Source organism: Salmo salar, chromosome ssa14, assembly GCF_905237065.1.
Source record: "Salmo salar chromosome ssa14, Ssal_v3.1, whole genome shotgun sequence".
NCBI classification, from domain to species: Eukaryota; Metazoa; Chordata; class Actinopteri; order Salmoniformes; family Salmonidae; genus Salmo; species Salmo salar.
This window is the reverse complement of record NC_059455.1, coordinates 35,188,213-35,205,979: the sequence shown is the minus strand read 5'-3', so window position 1 is coordinate 35,205,979 and position 17,767 is coordinate 35,188,213. Positions and strand designations below refer to the sequence as shown.

General features: G+C 42.7%; 1 protein-coding gene across 1 annotated transcript in view; it reads right to left on the bottom strand.

Annotated features, from left to right (window-relative positions):
* LOC106569478 (uncharacterized) overlaps positions 1 to 14,855 on the bottom strand; it is a 199,875-nt gene extending 185,020 nt beyond the window's left edge. The window contains exon 1 of the mRNA XM_014140868.2: positions 14,605 to 14,855. The gene's annotated coding sequence lies outside the window, so the exon portion shown is untranslated. The remainder of the gene's footprint in view (positions 1 to 14,604) is intronic.
* Positions 14,856 to 17,767: the final 2,912 nt, after the last annotated feature.

Below are 17,767 nucleotides of genomic sequence, written 5' to 3'. Positions count from 1 at the left end.
TCATCATGATGGCGTAATAAATTAGTCATTGTGTAAAGTGTGACGGAGATAATTAGCCTGCAGTGAGTGGGGGGAAAGTCTCATATAGGCCATTTGGCCCGAATTCAACAACCGACCTGTATTTTAACCGCATGGACCGGTACACTAATGTTCCACACAGTTTAAATCCGGCAGTGTCACAGTCAAGAAACTTTATTTGAGAAAAGATGCTGACTGTTCTAGTGGGCTGGTAAGATAACCACGTCAGCAAGCCCCTAATACTGAGACACACACAGTCACACACACACATACACCAACAAACACACACTCAGACATAAACACTTCCATATACACACACAAATTCAGAAACGTTGGGCAGATTTGCCAAGTGCCCCAGAAAGATGCGGTACTTCCAACACAATACTCCTGACAGGTTTGAGGTCCTAACTGGTCAGCTCTAACCTCAAGGTCATCATAATGAAGTCAAAACCCACATCATACTGCAGCCCCCTCTGTATTTATTTATACAGTAGACCAAGAATCCAAACCAGGTCGTTCGGAGCATCTCAAGAGCACAGTAACCCGGGAGTACCAGTTCTCAAGAAAGGTTACTCATCACGCGGGCGTATAGTTTAACGAATCACTTCCCTTACATAAGCTCTATGGCTGTTACTGTGGAATTCTAAAAATGCCATCAACCATCCATTCAATAAAACAGCAGGTATTCCATTGGCATTTGAAAGCACTAAACATCTAATTCCAAATGTTCCATTTAGTTAGAGACAGTAGCTATCTGGCATTAAGCACATGACACATGAGAGAGAGACACATGGACTCACTAAGGAATGCACATCAGGAGGTCCATGTCTCCTGGTGGGCGGTTTAGTTCAAGGTGGCACCAGCTTGTGTTGGTTATTTAATGCCATGTTGGTTCCACCATTTCAGTTCAAAGCCGTCTTTTATTTTCCCCTCTAAGAATCAGTGAACACATCAGCCGTCTCCCATGAAACAGGAAATATGGAAGAAAGCAAAACACATTTCTGTTTCTTTGAACATTTAGGGTGTTTTTATATTTGTATATTTTTGAGCTGTATCATTAATTATGTATAAAATGAGAGTTTCTGATTAAAGCATCACAAACACAGCAACATGATTCGAACGTGCTTTTGGAAGAGACGCTTTTCTCGCTAATTGAAGTGCAAGCCAACACGCTTTAATAAAAATAAAACAAAGAAATGAGAGATGATGATGAGATAGGATTTTAAAAAGGAAAGAAAACAACTACATTTTTCAGTTCTTGTCACTGAAACGTTTACTCGTCAGTGATAACAGCTGAGCCGTCACATTAAAACCAAAACACAAACATGCACACACACATTCAAAGACCTACTGTGGGCTATGTCCTTAGTGAACAGCCATACACACACAAACAAACAAATAGAAACAAACACACACATTCACTCACACGTATTCCAAACATGTTGAAATCGTATGGGATGCATTGAGTGGATTAAGGTACAGATATAAACATGTGAATTAGAAGCCACGGTTATATAAAGCATTACAAAAGCAGTCATGTGCATCGAAGCTGGAAAAGGGACCGAGCACTATACCCACACACACACACACACACACACCCACACACACCCACCCACACCCACACGCCCACGCCCACGCACGCACGCACGCACGCACACACACACACACACACACACACACACACACACACACACACACACACACACACACACACACACACACACACACACACACACAAGCTCAGCGCTCCTTGGACCAGGGTATTGATGATTCATTGTGTGTTTTTATCAAAGAAACAGGAGTGCCATTAGAAAGAGATCAGTCAAACACCAAGGATGAGGAGGCTGCTTCTAATTGGCCATTCATCAACAGAATTCTTCAAGTAGATCCAGCGCATGACAACTCAACCGCACTACATGAATTATGCTACTGATGAACCTCGCATACACACACTCTCTCTTGCTGGCTCACTGTTAAACTCTCATTCTACACACTTGTGTTTACAGAGACACTCACATTAAAGAACACAATGCTGTCAAATACAAACAAATGGAGGCAGGCTCACTGTACTATAAAACATGGTGTACTTTATCATACAGTACAATGCCATACATCATAATATACTTTACTGTAGTAATCAAATCTATCCATGAATAAACACACAGTATTTGTATACTGTCTAGTAGCACTAATAAATCCTAAAGCTCACCATCTCAGTCCAGCCATTTTATATAATCTTAAAATGCACTACCTCTAAGGATGTTTTCAGCCAATTCACTGCACAGCATGAAAGAACAACACTAGTTTTAAACAGGAATTATACTGGTTCATTCATTTTGTTCCCTTTGGTTCCATTACCAGGCTTTTTTCTCTCCCACGTTTTGGGATTTCTTGCTTTCATCCATTTTACCGATGCATGCACTCTAACAAGACAGTTCTCGGTCACTTCCCCAGAATTATGCTGCAGCCTGTCAAATTTTTCCATCTGCTGACAATTCACCCGTCTCCTGGGCTCTCATTTTCTGGTTTTAGCATTTCCACTGAAAGCCGCGACTCAGGATCAGCTGTGTTAGCTTCTAAACAGCTGCCTTGGGCCAAGACTAGGAGAGGCAGGTAGCCTAGCGGTTTTTAAGAGCGTTGGGCCATTGACCAAAAGGTCAATGGTTTGAATCCCCGAGCCAATTAGTGGAAAAATTTGACGATGTTCCCTTGAGCAAGGCATTTAGTCACTCTGGATAAGAGTATCTGCTAAATTACTTAAATGTTATTAAGGGTTACTTAAGGCATTTAAGAGGTTAAAATAAGCATGAAAACACATACAGACACACTCACTTATCTGATCTCCTTCAGGCGCTGGACTGATGAGAAAAATCTTAAAAGTGGCACTGTGAAGCCGGCTGGTGTTTGATGTCAGGGTAATGGTTTAGGTATGCTGTTGCCAGAGAGAGAGAGAGAGAGACATTTCCATGCTAACCTGAATGGGTTTGGAAACCATCATTTAGGGCTGTGAGTTGTAAATCAGAAATTTGGAGGGTCTGATAAATTTTACAAGCTTGAGGTTTGCTGCTCGGAGGTCTAAACAAGGAAGTTCTGAGAGAGAAGTCTGACGGGCATTTGGTTGGTTCTTATTTATTGAGTGATAGTTAGTTAGTCTACATTATAATAAATCTCTGTGTAAGCGAACCTTCCGGTCTCTGTGTGTGTGACCGACACTTTATGGGCTAGGGCTCTGCTCTGCTGAGTGCACTGCAGCTATCGGTTCATCATTAGTAATTCAGTGTGTAATACCCGTCTAAGTCCCAGACGGAGCAGAAGAGCAGACACAGTGTCTGAACCAAGCCCACTCAATGTCCTGTAGGACTGAGCAATTTAACACTGGAATAAGCCAATTATCTTTGTGGAATAGTCAAATTGACATAGGATTTCCCCCAACTCCTTCTGGACTCCCATGTTAGGGGTTGGGCTTACAGACCTGGTTCGCTCTCTAATGGCCACACACACCGGCACACTCCTGCCCAATACAAATACACACACTCACATACTTCCAGAGGTGTGGACTCGAGTTGCATAACTTGGACTCGAGTCTGACTCGAGTTACAGATTTGATGACTTGAGACTCGACTTGATAGAAAATAAAAGAACTTGAGACTTGACTTGGCCTTGGAGCCTCAAGACTCGACTTTGACTTGAGACTCACAATTTGAAATTATCCGGCCAGGTTTTGTAATGTTTTGTCACTCAATTTATTGCACAGAGTCTCCATGGATTACTCTCCAAGCAGCCAGCCTGCTAGCCAGTAACCCAACCTAAAGTAATCTAACACCTGAAATCCACCTAGCAATGTTGGGGGCGATGAAACGAAGTGGTTGGATGACCCTTGGGCTACGCAAGCATGGGCAAGGGAGCGTGAACAGGGCAGGGCCAAAGTTGGGGAAAGTTGAACTTTATGCAAATACTCGGTGACATCGCGTTCCTATTGATCAGTCGACAATCCCTATAGTTTCCAGACCCTAATGGATTGGCTGTTAATATCTAGCACTACCTAGCCTGCTTGCTAGCACCAACATGAGGGCGAAGCAAACTTGGCTATCCGAATGTACGTGTTAAAAGGATCTTGGCAGTAACGTAGCAGGCATGAGCAGCCAGAGACAGTATTACACTTGCCAAAAAAATTGTTAGCTAGTGAAACACACACTCAGGCATCTGATTGGACCAGCAAACTGTCAATCAACACAGGTTGGGTGAGCTAGCGCAGTGAGAAAGTTTTAGGGGGTCACGAGTGTGAAACTGAAAGGGATTTTGTTTTATACCAGCTACATATAACCTACCATTTGTATTTTATATTTATACCTTTGCTTATTTGATATGGTCATTAACATACACTACCGTTCAAAAGTTTGGGGTCACTTAGAAATATCCTTGTTTTTTTAAAGAAAAGCACATTTTCTGTCCATTCAAATAACATCAAATTGATCAGAAATACATTGTAGACATTGTTAATGTTGTAAATTACTGTTGTAGCTGGAAACAGCAGATTTTTTTATGGAATATCTACATAGGCGTACAGAGGCCCATTATCAGCAACCATCACTCCTGTGTTCCAATGGCACGTTTTGTTAGCTAATCCAAGTTTATCCTTTTAAAAGGCTAATTGATCATTAGAAAACCCTTTTGCAATTATGTTTGCGCAGCGGAAAACTGTTGTGCTGAAAGTTGCATGTCTTGACTGTTGACCAATGACCAAAGGCGGGCGCACATATCCAAATTAGTGACCAGAAAGTGCTTGTTTCATTTTCTCCGATTTAGCCTGGCAAAAACAGAGCAGCCTACCTACATTAATATCATACATATCAAATACAGTTTAGCAATCTGCTATGGACGCATCTTTGTCACAACAATAGGCTACCTGGTGATTTCATTGATGAATTTCATATTTCAGATAGGCCTAGTTTGGGTGGGTTATAATCAGTGCTTGACTTGGGATGGAAGAGGTGCAGGAGCTGTCTTTTTCCAAGTCGGTCCATTAGACTATCTTCACCGAAATCCACAAATGGCATTATGCTATAGACACCTCTGACTATTTACTGTTAACGATTTATACACATTTTCCATGACTTGTAACCACATTTTCCTGACTATTATTATAGCCTACATGAAAAAGTAAGCATTATTGACACTGGATAGCTGCTGTGTCTGATCCCATGTAGACCTACCATTTCCTGCCATTTTGCCTTTGAACATGGCACTTAGCCCCCACATAGAACTGCACTGTTAATCACATGTTGTCAACATGTGGTCAACCCTCAATCTGGAGAGCTCCTGGGTGTCCAGGCTTGGCTTTTTCAACAATACATCTAAATACTTTTGTCTTTATAAAATGATTCCCATATTCAATAAATCAGGGATCAAATGGATAAGGTAGGCTACTTCAAAACAAGGTATCTAACTAGACATGTTTATATATAAGGCTTAAATATTAATGTTTCAGGGGAGATCTATGCACAGCAAGTTATTTGTCAATTAGGCTGTTCTTAGAATATTTTTTATGTTGTCGCAATTACATGGCTACTGTTTACTATAAGAGGTTAATACAGGGGAATACCAGTTTTCCAACGGTGCAGATTTATTTAGGCTCTACAGTGCTGGTGGAAAGGCAACAACTAACTGAATGCTTAGTTAGCTATAGTTAAGTAGTGAGATAACTGCTACAAGTTATGTTTTGAATTGGTGATCTAGTTAGTCTGTCACTATTTTCTACCTGCTGCTGAAATGTCACGCAGCACCACGGACATGCACTGAAGGGTCATTCCGATAACGGCTGATACGCAGATTTTTAATTGATTGATCATATTTAAAAGTGTGCTTTCAGGAAAAACAATTATGAAACTAATTTCCATGACTTTTCATTACCTTACAAACCCTCATTTGACAAAGTGGAACAGCGCATCATGCCATTCAGGCTGGCACATTTTCAATCTGCGCAATCTCGAACAGCATACTGTCACTCACAGATTCACAGACTATCGCTTTTATCAACCTTTTTTGCCTCGGTGTGTGAATCTGGGCCAGCGATAAACTACTTTGTTTTTAGCGCAAATGTTAACTTATAGGAAGAGAGGATTACCGTAAATAACTATGCAGCTCCAAAGATTGTTTGGTGATCAAAAATATGAACTGTTTACTTTGCAAGCTCACCAGCAATGGGGCATCAAGCAATAATTACTAGCATAGGCCTACTGGTCTTTTGGTCGGTCAAAATTGATTGTCAATCATTTACTTATGAAACTTGCATTTGAAATTAGTTGTTAAAATGTATTATTACATAATCAAAATATGTTGTAGACAAAATAATGAAAAGGGCTGTCTGGTAGCATTAATAAATAGACAAAGATTTGTAGCTGAACAAGATGTATAGATTTGTTTTATACTTGACTTTAATAAAAAACTTGTGACTTGACGTGACTCGATACTCGACCCATTCAAATGTATTTTCAATCAAATGTATTTATAAAGCCTTTTTACACCAGCAGATTTCACAAAGTGCTATACAGAAACCCAGCCTAAAACCCCAGACAGCAAACAATGCAGATGTAGAAGCACGGTGGCTAGGAAAAACTCCCTAGAAAGGCAGGAACCTAGGAAGAAACCTAGAGAGGAACCAGGCTCTGATGGGTGGCCAGTCCTCTTCGTGCCGGGTGGAGATTAAAAGAGTACATGGCCATTAAGGCCAGATTGTTCTTCAAGATGTTCAAACGTTCATAGGTGACCAGCAGGGTCAAATAATAATCCCAGTGGTTGTAGAGAGAGCAACAGGTGGCTGAGGAGTAAATGTCATTTGACCCATTCTACTCAGGACTCGACTTGAGACGTGGACCTTGTGACTCAAATAATAGTGACTTGGTTCCACCTTTGCACACTTCCATCACACACACACTTCTGGGTGAACCCCCACTGCGAGGTACGCTCCCTCTCTCCCTATACAATGACATCTCCAGCAGAGCGGACCACTGTACATTTTCATGAGGAAATCCTCCATAATCCGAGCGGCAAGCGAGACAGCTGGTTCACGTCCATCTCAGAAAGCAGGAAGGGGCTGGGTGCCCCGCGTGCCTGCCACACTCCAGCCCCACAACTCTAACGTTACATGCTCCAGCCACAAAAGAGACCTCCTCCCTGGGCTTGGCACAGTGGGCCAGCTGCACCCTCCCACACTGTGTTCAGGAGAAGGCAGAACAGCCAGAGTCGCCTGTGTACAATCAGACCATGACAAGCTCCAGCAGCAGCAGCAGCAGCATCCAACCCTGAGGAGAACAGGCTCCTCCACATCCATTTCTATAAAAGGGGACCCCAGGGAATGACTATGTGTTTCTGCTTCACAGGCTTGACTGGGAGGAGAGTCACAGCAGAGTGTTATAATGCATGTCTTGAACCGTCACTTCTAAATGTAGAGACATTGGGAACGATCTCTGTCTGTCAGGTTTAAACATATCTGTGACTGCAGAAGAGTCAAAGGTGTGAGTGAGTGAGTGAGTGAATGAGTGAGTGAGTGAGTGAGTGAGTGAGTGAGTGAGTGAGTGAGTGAGTGAGTGAGTGAGTGAGTGAGTGAGTGAGTGAGTGAGTGAGTGAGTGAGTGAGTGAGTGAGTGAGTGAGTGAGTGAGTGAGTGAGTGAGTGAGTGAGTGAGTGAGTGAGTGAGTGAGTGAGTGAGTGAGTCTGGGTATCCCTGGCAACATGAGACTCAGAAGCCCCATTTCCCCCACAACAATTGGAGTGGGAATATGAGCATTAAATAATCTCTCTCTGAGATGACTTCAGGGAACACTGTGAGTGTTCAACAGAGGGGCTATTCCAACAAAGGGGCTATTCCAACAGAGGGGCTATTCCAACAGAGGGGCTAGGCGTCTAGTTTGTTTTGCTGAATTGATTGCTAATGAATTAGTAGATGTCTATAACAGCAGTCACTTCCCTTTCCCTCTCTGCACTACAAACCCCAGGGTGGTAGACTGTAGGTCTTCAATACTATTTGGTTTGGTATAACTAAGGGAATACAATAAATTGATTAGCCCTCCCCCGTTAACAGTGCAGTCCCAGCTCAGCTCCAAGTCTTTAACAGACATTTTGTTGAATAAGAGCCTTGGGGTGCTGTGTCTTATACCCTCTGTTAAACGTCTACAGAGAGTAGCCTGAGGAGAAGATGCATGATTCGAGAATCTCCCTCCATTGTCTATGAGTGACTGCCACTAACGATGCGGCTCTCTAAGAAAGAAAATACTTTTTAATTTATGTGGACAGCAAAACACTTTAGCTCCACTTGAGATAATGGCTGTAATGTTATTATAGGAGCAACGCTCTGGAATCACAGCAAGGAGGTTTCCGATTCGCAGGGCTGGATCTGCATGACCTCACCGCTCTCGAACACTTCCTCTCTCTATGTCTCGTTCCCTCACTCTCACCTTGGCCCTTCTATCTCAATCTTGGTGTCCATCCATCTTTCTCCCTTCATCTGTCTCCTCCCTCCACTGTCTGTTGTAATAAACAGTAATGTCCGGTAATGGGAGGTGGTGAGTGCTCGCTGTCACAACAGCAGCACCTCTCTTTCAGCCTCCCCTCTCCTAGCCGCTTTATACCTGACATAAGTCACTTAGTCAATGTGTCATGTCTATCCACACATGGCTACCCTTCCTCTCTCCTTCTTTCTCTCTTCCTCCCCCTCTCTCTCTCTTGCTCTCTCTCTCTCGCTCCCCCTCTCTCTCTCTCTCTCTCTCTCTCTCTCTCTCTCTCTCTCTCTCTCTCTCGCTCCCCCTCTCTCTCTCCCTCTTACGTGTCTCACTCAGGGTACACACAAGAGCTTGTTGGTGTAAACAATTACGAGCTTAATGCTGACAAAGATTGTTGTGCTTTGTTTTAACCAAATTAGCAGAGAGCATTTGTCTGATGTCTGATGTCCCTTGAGGTATTCCCACAAGATCTTTCGTTGCTAGGGCAAAGCTCGGGTCGAAACTGAATGCGTAAGCACAGGAAAAACTGTGCACACAGCTAAACACAGAAATACACGTAAACAAAACAAATCCACACAGGCATAGTCACGCAAACATATATGCTTTATCTACAGGTATTAAATCACAAGCACATATTCTAAAATCGCCTTCCTGTGTGTTCCATATACAGCACACTGATACATCAGTAGAATACATGGTGTGCTTCATACTGCTGTGATTAAAGTGATTATATGGGGCCATAAAGATGCACTATGACCCACATAAAGTATTTGTTAATGCCACAGTGACACACAAGTGAACATGTGTGTGTGTGTGTGTGTGTGTGTGTGTGTGTGTGTGTGTGTGTGTGTGTGTGTGTGTGTGTGTGTGTGTGTGTGTGTGTGTGTGTGTGTGTGTGTGTGTGTGTGTGTGCGAGCGAGCGAGCGAGAGAGAGAAAGAGAGGGGGGTAGTTTTGATGTAGTTTTGATGGAATTAGAATTATGCCATCTACAGAGGCTTATTTAAGTGATAATGCCCAAGAAGCCAGTGTTTGAAGGATATATTGACACAGGTGTTAGGCCCGAGACAATGTCGAGTGCCGGCAAACCGTGCCAATATATCCTCCAAACACCAGCTTCGAGGGCATTATCACTTTTATAAAACAGGGTACCAACATAATAAAATAATGATTGACATATTTTCATTAAAAACTTTATTTTTATGAATTTATTGATATTATTTCATCCTTCCACAAGTTATAGTTCCGAAACAAATCTAGGGATGCTACCCAAGCCTTTAGTTCTATTGGTTCAGTTGCAAGAGTCAGTCGTTCAGTCTTTTTGTTCTGCATCTACGTACGCGACCCAGTCCTTCGTCCTAAATGTTCCATTGCCATACTTGCTGGCAACGTTCTTATCCCTTGCTTGCTAGCTAGCCAACTACGGCTAACTTACAGTCACGTCCAGTGGTGACCTGCCACACCTGTTTTGAGCACCACATTTTCAGCAAAAAAGAATTTGCATGTTATTTTGACATTAATTTGTATCACATATCAGTTTGAAAACAATATAAATATATATATATATATATATATATATATATATATATATATATATATATATATATATATATCTCATTGAGTTAATAAAGCCGCATACAAACATGGTCTCTTTTTTGTTTTCTTGAGTAAGGCAGCTCCAAAATGCAGATGTTTCAGTCTAGCTCAGTGCTTTCTGTGGTGGAGGGGCAAGCCAGCAGAAAATACGGAGTGTTGCGTCGTAATTGCCTAAGTGTTCTGTCACTCATGGGGACACTACGTCACCGCCAAGTCTAAGGGTAGAGCTAGAAAATTCAAGCCCTTTGGGTGCTGCCATAGAGTTACATTAGAAGTGCCCATCAAAGAAGGCTCAAGGTCATTGTCCACAGATACAATGACGTCAAATCACATTACATCTACAATAGCTTTCATTGGACTGATCATGTCAACATCATACTTTCAAAATCTTAGCTAGCAGTCATCAAGAATCAAGTCGACAATCTATTGGCAAATCCTTTTTAATCCTTGTCATATGAAGAGAAATAATGAAGAGAAATTATAGATAAAACTTATCGGTGCTCATTGGCCATTGGACACAAACATTACACAAGTTGGAAATCGCAAATTCATCAATGAGTGGTTTGGAAGGAATCAGTGGCTAACTGCAAGCGTTGCAAAGCAATTATTAGCCTGCTATTCAGTGGAGTGGCTGTGTGGTTCCAAGTCTACGATTAAGGGTCTCTTTTCCTAATTGAAAATTATAAACATTCAACATTGGCCATGTTGTCAATGAAGCATGATTTGTGCCGCACTCAAAATAACTGTTAACTCGGAACTGCAAAATCTGACTTTAGTGAGTTCAAGACAACTGGGAACTCGGGAAAAATGGTGTCACGTCCTGGCCGGTATAAGGTTAATTGTTTTGGTAGTTTGGTCAGGACGTGGCAGAGGGTATTTGTTTTATGTGGTTCGGGGTGGTGTGTTTGTGTAAAGGGTGTTTGATTTAGTATTTCCGGGTTTTTGGTTGATAGTCTAGTGTGTGTGTTTCTATGTTTGGTTAATTGGGGTTGGGACTCTCAGTTGAAGGCAGGTGTTGTCTATCTGCCTTTGATTGAGAGTCCCATATATTAGGGTGTGTTTGTGTGTGTGATTTGTGGGTGATTGTTCTGTGTTGAGCCTATGCTTTGCAGACTGTCAGTTTATCGTTCGTTTTCTTGTTTGTTGTTTTTGTATTCGTGTTGGTTTAATTAACTGTTCAAAATGAACAACTGCACACCTGCTGCGTATTGGTCTACCTTTTCCGATGACGATTTCGCATTATCGTCAGAAGACGAAGATACTTGTGACAAATGGCTACGAATTGGAAAATACGTTTTGAACTTTCATCCAACACGGAATTGTAAATCTGGAACTCGGCCTCTTTCTAGAGCTATGACCTGAAGATCACTGACATCATCATGATTCACCCTTGTTTTTTTTCAGAGTTCCCAGCCTCACCCTAATAATTTGATCCATTTTCACCTCTTAATTTCACCTACTGTTCTGACTTGGTGGTGCACATGTAGCCTATAACCTGTTATTGAGAATGTAATCATTGAATATTGTAAAAGCTTTAATTTTCTGCTTATATGCTCCTTTATTTATCCAACAGTTCTGACTCGGTGTACAGGGAGAACACTGTAAGAACAGCCCATGTTCTGAATTCTGTCGCTGTACATTTCAAAAGTGCTGAACAAATAGTTTTATTGACTACGTCCGTCCTAGCTCCCTCATTAATGTCTTAATCAAAGTTACGGATTGCCTCTTATCAGCTTGTTGTCCCCTAATGCCATATTTTGTACATCTCAATTGTCAGTAAAAACCACATTTGTTTAAGCAAGTCAGCCAAATCAGCTATGTTTTTTTTAAATGCAGTAAATGAGGCTGAATGAACAGTTTTTCCGCCAGACAATCCTCCGCTGATAGCCAGGTGTAGCAGTGGTAAGGTGATGGTACTGCTGTTGGGACTCTGCTGTTGAGACAGCTTTATTTATGTAGGCCCTAACAGTTTGTGGGCACCGTTTGTCACTGTTACAGTGCAATTAATGTATCATTTAGTGTTGTGTTGTGTAGTGGCTTTGCTGGCATGCATCCCACATTTTTTGGGGGGGCCCCACCAAGATTTACATGCTAAAATCGCCACTGGTCACGTCAAACATTGCAGACGGAATAACAACAGTAGCTGCATTTGTTTAAGCTGTTTTCTTGTGACATTTATTTAGATACATCCATAACAATGAGCTAATGAGGCACGATTTCACCTGGAATAGAAAATGTGCTTTCTCGTTTGGACACTGTTGTTCAGAGGAGCTAGCCAACAACACAGCTAACACAATCACTTCAAACTGAAGCTGGAAAGACTGCAAACTAGCTGCACTTCGTTTCATTTTACCTTTTGTTCAATTGACATTTCTTTGTATGTATCCAAATAAATTATGCCAGATGATTCATGATTTCAACTGGCTGAGAAAGACTCTCTCATCCTGACTCCTGACCCCTACATGTCCATTACTATGGGACAGCTGGAGATCGAATTAGAATATTGAAACAATGTTGCAAATGTCGGAGGCAGACAGAGGGGAGAGTCTAATCCTAAATGCTGATTGGTGAAAGCGCATTCCAGCGGGTGTCTATTCCACAATTTACAACCAGATAAATATATTACATTAAATGCCTATTTACTCTGTTCCATCTGACTGCGCAATTTTCAAAACGAAATGTTGTCTAAAAGAAATGTGAGATAATGTTTAGATGCTTTTTATAGTGGATATCAAGTTTATAACTTCCCTGCCAGGAGACAGTGGATTGCGCAGTCAAATGGAACAGAGTAAATAGGCATTTTAATGTAATATATTTATCTGGTGGTAAATTGTGGGATAGACACCCGCTGGAATGCGCTTTTAACCAATCAGCATTTAGGATTAGACTCTCCCCTGTATAAGTTAAAAGCAGGCAAGGCTTTACAACATCAAATACATAGCATACTATTAAAACCACAGCCCACTTTACTGTACACATACACTACATATATAGTCGTGAAACACAGCAAATAAAACACATTGACATTCAAACATGACAAATTGTGGATAGCCTACCGCTAGAGGGCAATCATAAATCTCAGAAAATGTTTGTCACAGAATCAAATCAAATCAAAAAGGACACTCGCACGCGCACACACACAATATATATATATATATATATATATATATATATCACAAGAGGTTGGTGGAACCTTAATTGGGGATGACGGGCTCGTGATAAGGAGGATTGATATCAAATAAATCAAACACATGGTTCCAATGTGTTTCATGCCATTCCATTCGCTCTGTTCTGGCCATTAGTATGAGCTGTCCTCCCTTAGCAGCCTCCTGTGATATCTATCTATCTATCTATCTATCTATCTATCTATCTATCTATCTATCTATCTATCTATCTATCTATCTATCTATCTATCTATCTATCTATCTATCTATCTATCTATCTATCTATCTATCTATCTATCTATCTATCTATCTATCTATCTATCTATCTATCTAGACAAATTGTGGATAGCCTATGTATGTGCGTAAAGACGCACATACACTCAACATTGCTGATTGAACACTGGCCGGATTACCATGTCAAAGACACAGCCGCAAACACAACACTGTCTTGTCAGCGTGCTCTCTGACCAGTCCGACACCTCTCAGCAGCCAAACACTTGTCATTACCGATTTAGTACGAATAATACATGACTGCAATTATGTCGGTTTTATGAAGCGATACTGAGCCGATCACCTTCATTAGGGACGCGCTGATCCTCACAGATATTGCGCATGCGGCAGGTAAAATATTTGCCTCGCACACACAGGGATGTCAGACAGTGTCTATATTTGATACGTCTCCTGCTACCCCGCCGATCTTTTAACGTGACAGATAGAAATGCACGTGCACCATCTGCTTGGACTCGGTTCAGTCATAGGAAATGTGATTCTGCTTTGGTCCGTCTCTCCCAAGTGACCCCGAGACGTGCGCGTGCCCTGTTCAATTAATGGAGTTATGCCATTGTAATAGATGAAATATATGTTAAAATACCCTAACAGATGTGCTTCAATGTCTAAATTCAGTGCACTCGTAACCTAGTTCAGCCAAATTACATGTAGGTGTTTCAGGTCTGAAACCATTCAAGAGACGTTGGCTATTGTTCATGAAATGGCCCAAAATAAAGTGGAGTAGTCGACTCTTCAGCCCCGCAATTACGCACAAACAAGGTTCACTATAAAACCACCATGTGATTCATCTCGAATACACGTTTTTCAAGCAAGCCATTAATGATAATCACATGTGTTGCGTTAATAGCGTTTCGTCAATAATTTGCAAGTGCCTAATATAATGCATTCAGACTGACAAAGAAATCGTGCATTCGATATCTCAAACGTAAAAAAAAATCGGTTTCATCATCATGTGCTGCTATAATATTCCGCGCAAAAATTCTTACCTCGTCTCAGCGCACGGCATACGTGAGTACCTAGTATGAAATGAAGGATTCATTTACCTTCAGAGTTCGGTCTTTAGGAACTGTCTGAAGTTTCTGGCGTGTCGTTGTATCTGCATGTCTCTCGTGAGAAGAACTGAGTCAAATGTGAACAGGGCAAACGCTGTTATCGCATATCTCTCTCTCTCTCTCTCTCTCTCTCTCTCTCTCTCAAATAATAACACGGCTGTCTTAAAATCTCTCATCACGTACACTCTCGCTCTTTCTTTCTCTGGCCGTCTCCTCTCTCTGACTAACAGTTCACCACTATTTTTCAGGTCATCATCATTACAGTAGCCTGTCCGTTAACTGGCCATCGTCATCAACATCGTCATCATCATTATCATCAGTAAAATAATAAAAACATAATCAACATTTTGTCATTTTCATGTTTTTGTATCTGTTTTTCTGTTCATATTGAATAACTAGCAGCCAGTTCCTGTTGAAGGCAGAGAGCCCTGGTCCTGCATTTCCATTAGAAAAGTAGGAGGCTATTCCTCCTCCATTACATAAACACAATCCAGCAAGATGACAGATCATGAAAGGACTGATTTATCCACTGGGGAGAGATTCTGTGTGTGTGTGTGTGTGTGTGTGTGTGTGTGTGTGCACTCTGCTCGGCTCTCTGTCTATGGGTGAGGGTGTGTTTGCTGGTGCTCCCTTTGTGAGAGTGTGTCCCTCAGGTCTTCATGGGTGTCTTGGAAAGCCTCCTTCCTCCCCAATGACCCAGGTCACTTCTATCCCCCAAGGAACTATGAGGTGTAGCCGCACCCACACACACACACACACACATACACAATCACATACACATACATAAGCTACACACACACAGACACACACACACCATGCACATCCTTATCACTGAAACACATGCAAATGATTTATCCACTAGTTAATCTCAATCCTTCCAGACTGTGTGTGTGTGTGTGTGTGTGTGTGTGTGTGTGTGTGTGTGTGTGTGTGTGTGTGTGTGTGTGTGTGTGTGTGTGTGTGTGTGTGTGTGTGTGTAGGACAGCATCAGCAAGTGAGATGGATGTGGGAGGAGTTTCCTCCTGTGAGGGTGTGGCTCTGGTATATCTCTTTACCTCTCCTAATAGCAAGCACAAGGAGCTACAGGGGGCAGACAAAGCAAGACACAGACAGTCAGGTATAAACAGGTAATATGATACACAGGCAGACAGACATCAACATATTTATTTATTTTACCAAGTAAGTTGACTGAGAACCAGTGGCGGTTGGTGCCGTTTAAGATGAGGGAGGACAATTTATTTTTTATTGAGCATGGCCTTAGTTCTATTACAGCATATTGGATGACTGCCATTCATATTCCATTCACCCAGTTCAATGTAACATTGATAGGTTTGGGCTACTACATGATACTCACATTTTCCCTATACCCATCATGAGGCTGCTACAACCTAACCTATGAATGAAAGATTACAACGTAGGTGCACACAGGTCGAGAGAAAATGTTTAGAGGACAGACAGTGACACATGGACAGACAGCGACACATTCAATACCGCCTTGCACACTCTTGCCTGCATCTAGCTGATCTAGTGTAATCATTAGTCTACTGCTGAGAACATATTCTCATTCACAGCAAGCACAGTCAGGCATAAACAGGTAATATGATACACAGGTAGGCTGGCAAACACAACAGATCAGACCGATGTCCTGTCTTCTGCCTGCAGGGTGCATTTCCCCCTCTCCACCTGTCTGCTCCTAGCTGTCTGAGAGGAAGACAGGGTGGTTGCTCCCACCAGGCCCTCTGCCTTCATCTCCTCATGATATTTACCATGGGATCTTTAGTGAGCACAGAGAGTCAGGACACCCGTTTAACGTCCCAGCCAAAAGACGGCATCCTGCACAGGTCAATGTCCCCAATCATTGCCCTGGGGCATTGCATATTTTTTTTAGACCAAAGGAAAAACTGCCTCCTACTTTCCCTCCAACAACTATTCCAGCACCATCTGGTCTCCCATCCGGGAGGTGACCAGGACCAACCCTACTTAGCTTCAGAGGCAAGCCAGCAGTGGGATGCAAGGTGGTATGCTGCTGGTGCACTGAGATAAACACTCAGACAAAGACACACAAACAGACAGACAGACAGACAGACAGACAGACAGACGTCCTCTCTTCCGCCTGCAGGGTGCGTCTCCCCCTCTCCACCTGTCTGCTCCTAGCTGTCAGAGAGGACGACAGGATGGTTGCTCCCACCAGGCCCTCTGCCTTCATCTGCTCATGACATTTACCATTTGAAGTTCTGTTCTTACTTCCCCTTCACATGGCACAAAGCAGCACAAATACTGGGACGTGTGGCAGGAGAGTAGGTGTGTGTTATATGCATGTAGTCAAGGGAGGAGAGGGGGGAGAGGGAGGGAGGAGAGGGGGAAGAGAGAGGAGAGGGGGAGAAAGAGGAGAGGGGGGAAAGGGAGGGAGAAGAGGGGGGAAGAGGGGGAAGAGGGAGGGAGGAGAGGGGGAAAGAGAGGGGAGAGGGAGGGAGGAAAGGGGGGAAGAGAGAGGAGAGGGGGAGAGAAAGGAGAGGGGGAGAGGGAGGGAGGAGAGGGAGGAAAGGGGGAAGAGAGAGGGAGGAGAGGGGGGATTGCGTGTGTCTGCATATGTGTGAGATCATAGAGTGTAATGTGACAGGGAATGTGTGTGTGTGTGTGTGTGTGTGTGTGTGTGTGTGTGTGTGTGTGTGTGTGTGTGTGTGTGTGTGTGTGTGTGTGTGTGAAAGTTGGGAAAATGTGACAAGGAATGTGTGTATGGTGTGTCAGCAGCACATCACACTGCTGGCTTGCCTCTGAAGCTAAGCAGGGTTGATACTGGATGAGAGACCAAATGCTCCTGGAAGAGCTGTTGGAGGGCCAGTAGGAGGCCCTATTTCCCCTGGTCTAAAACGAAATATCCCCATCCCTGGGGCAGTGATTGGGGACATTACCCTGTAAAGGGTGTCATCTTTAAGATGGGACATTAACTGGGTGTCCTGACTCTCTGTGGTTGTTAAAGATCCCATGGCACTTATTGTAGGTGTGCTAACCCTGGTGTCCTGGCTATATTCCCATCATGGCCACATAATCATCCCCAGTTTACAATTGGTGCATTCATCTCCCTTCCCCTGTAACTATTGCCCAGGTTGTTGTTCTCAGTCAATTTACCGGGTTAAATAAAAGTGTGTGTTGT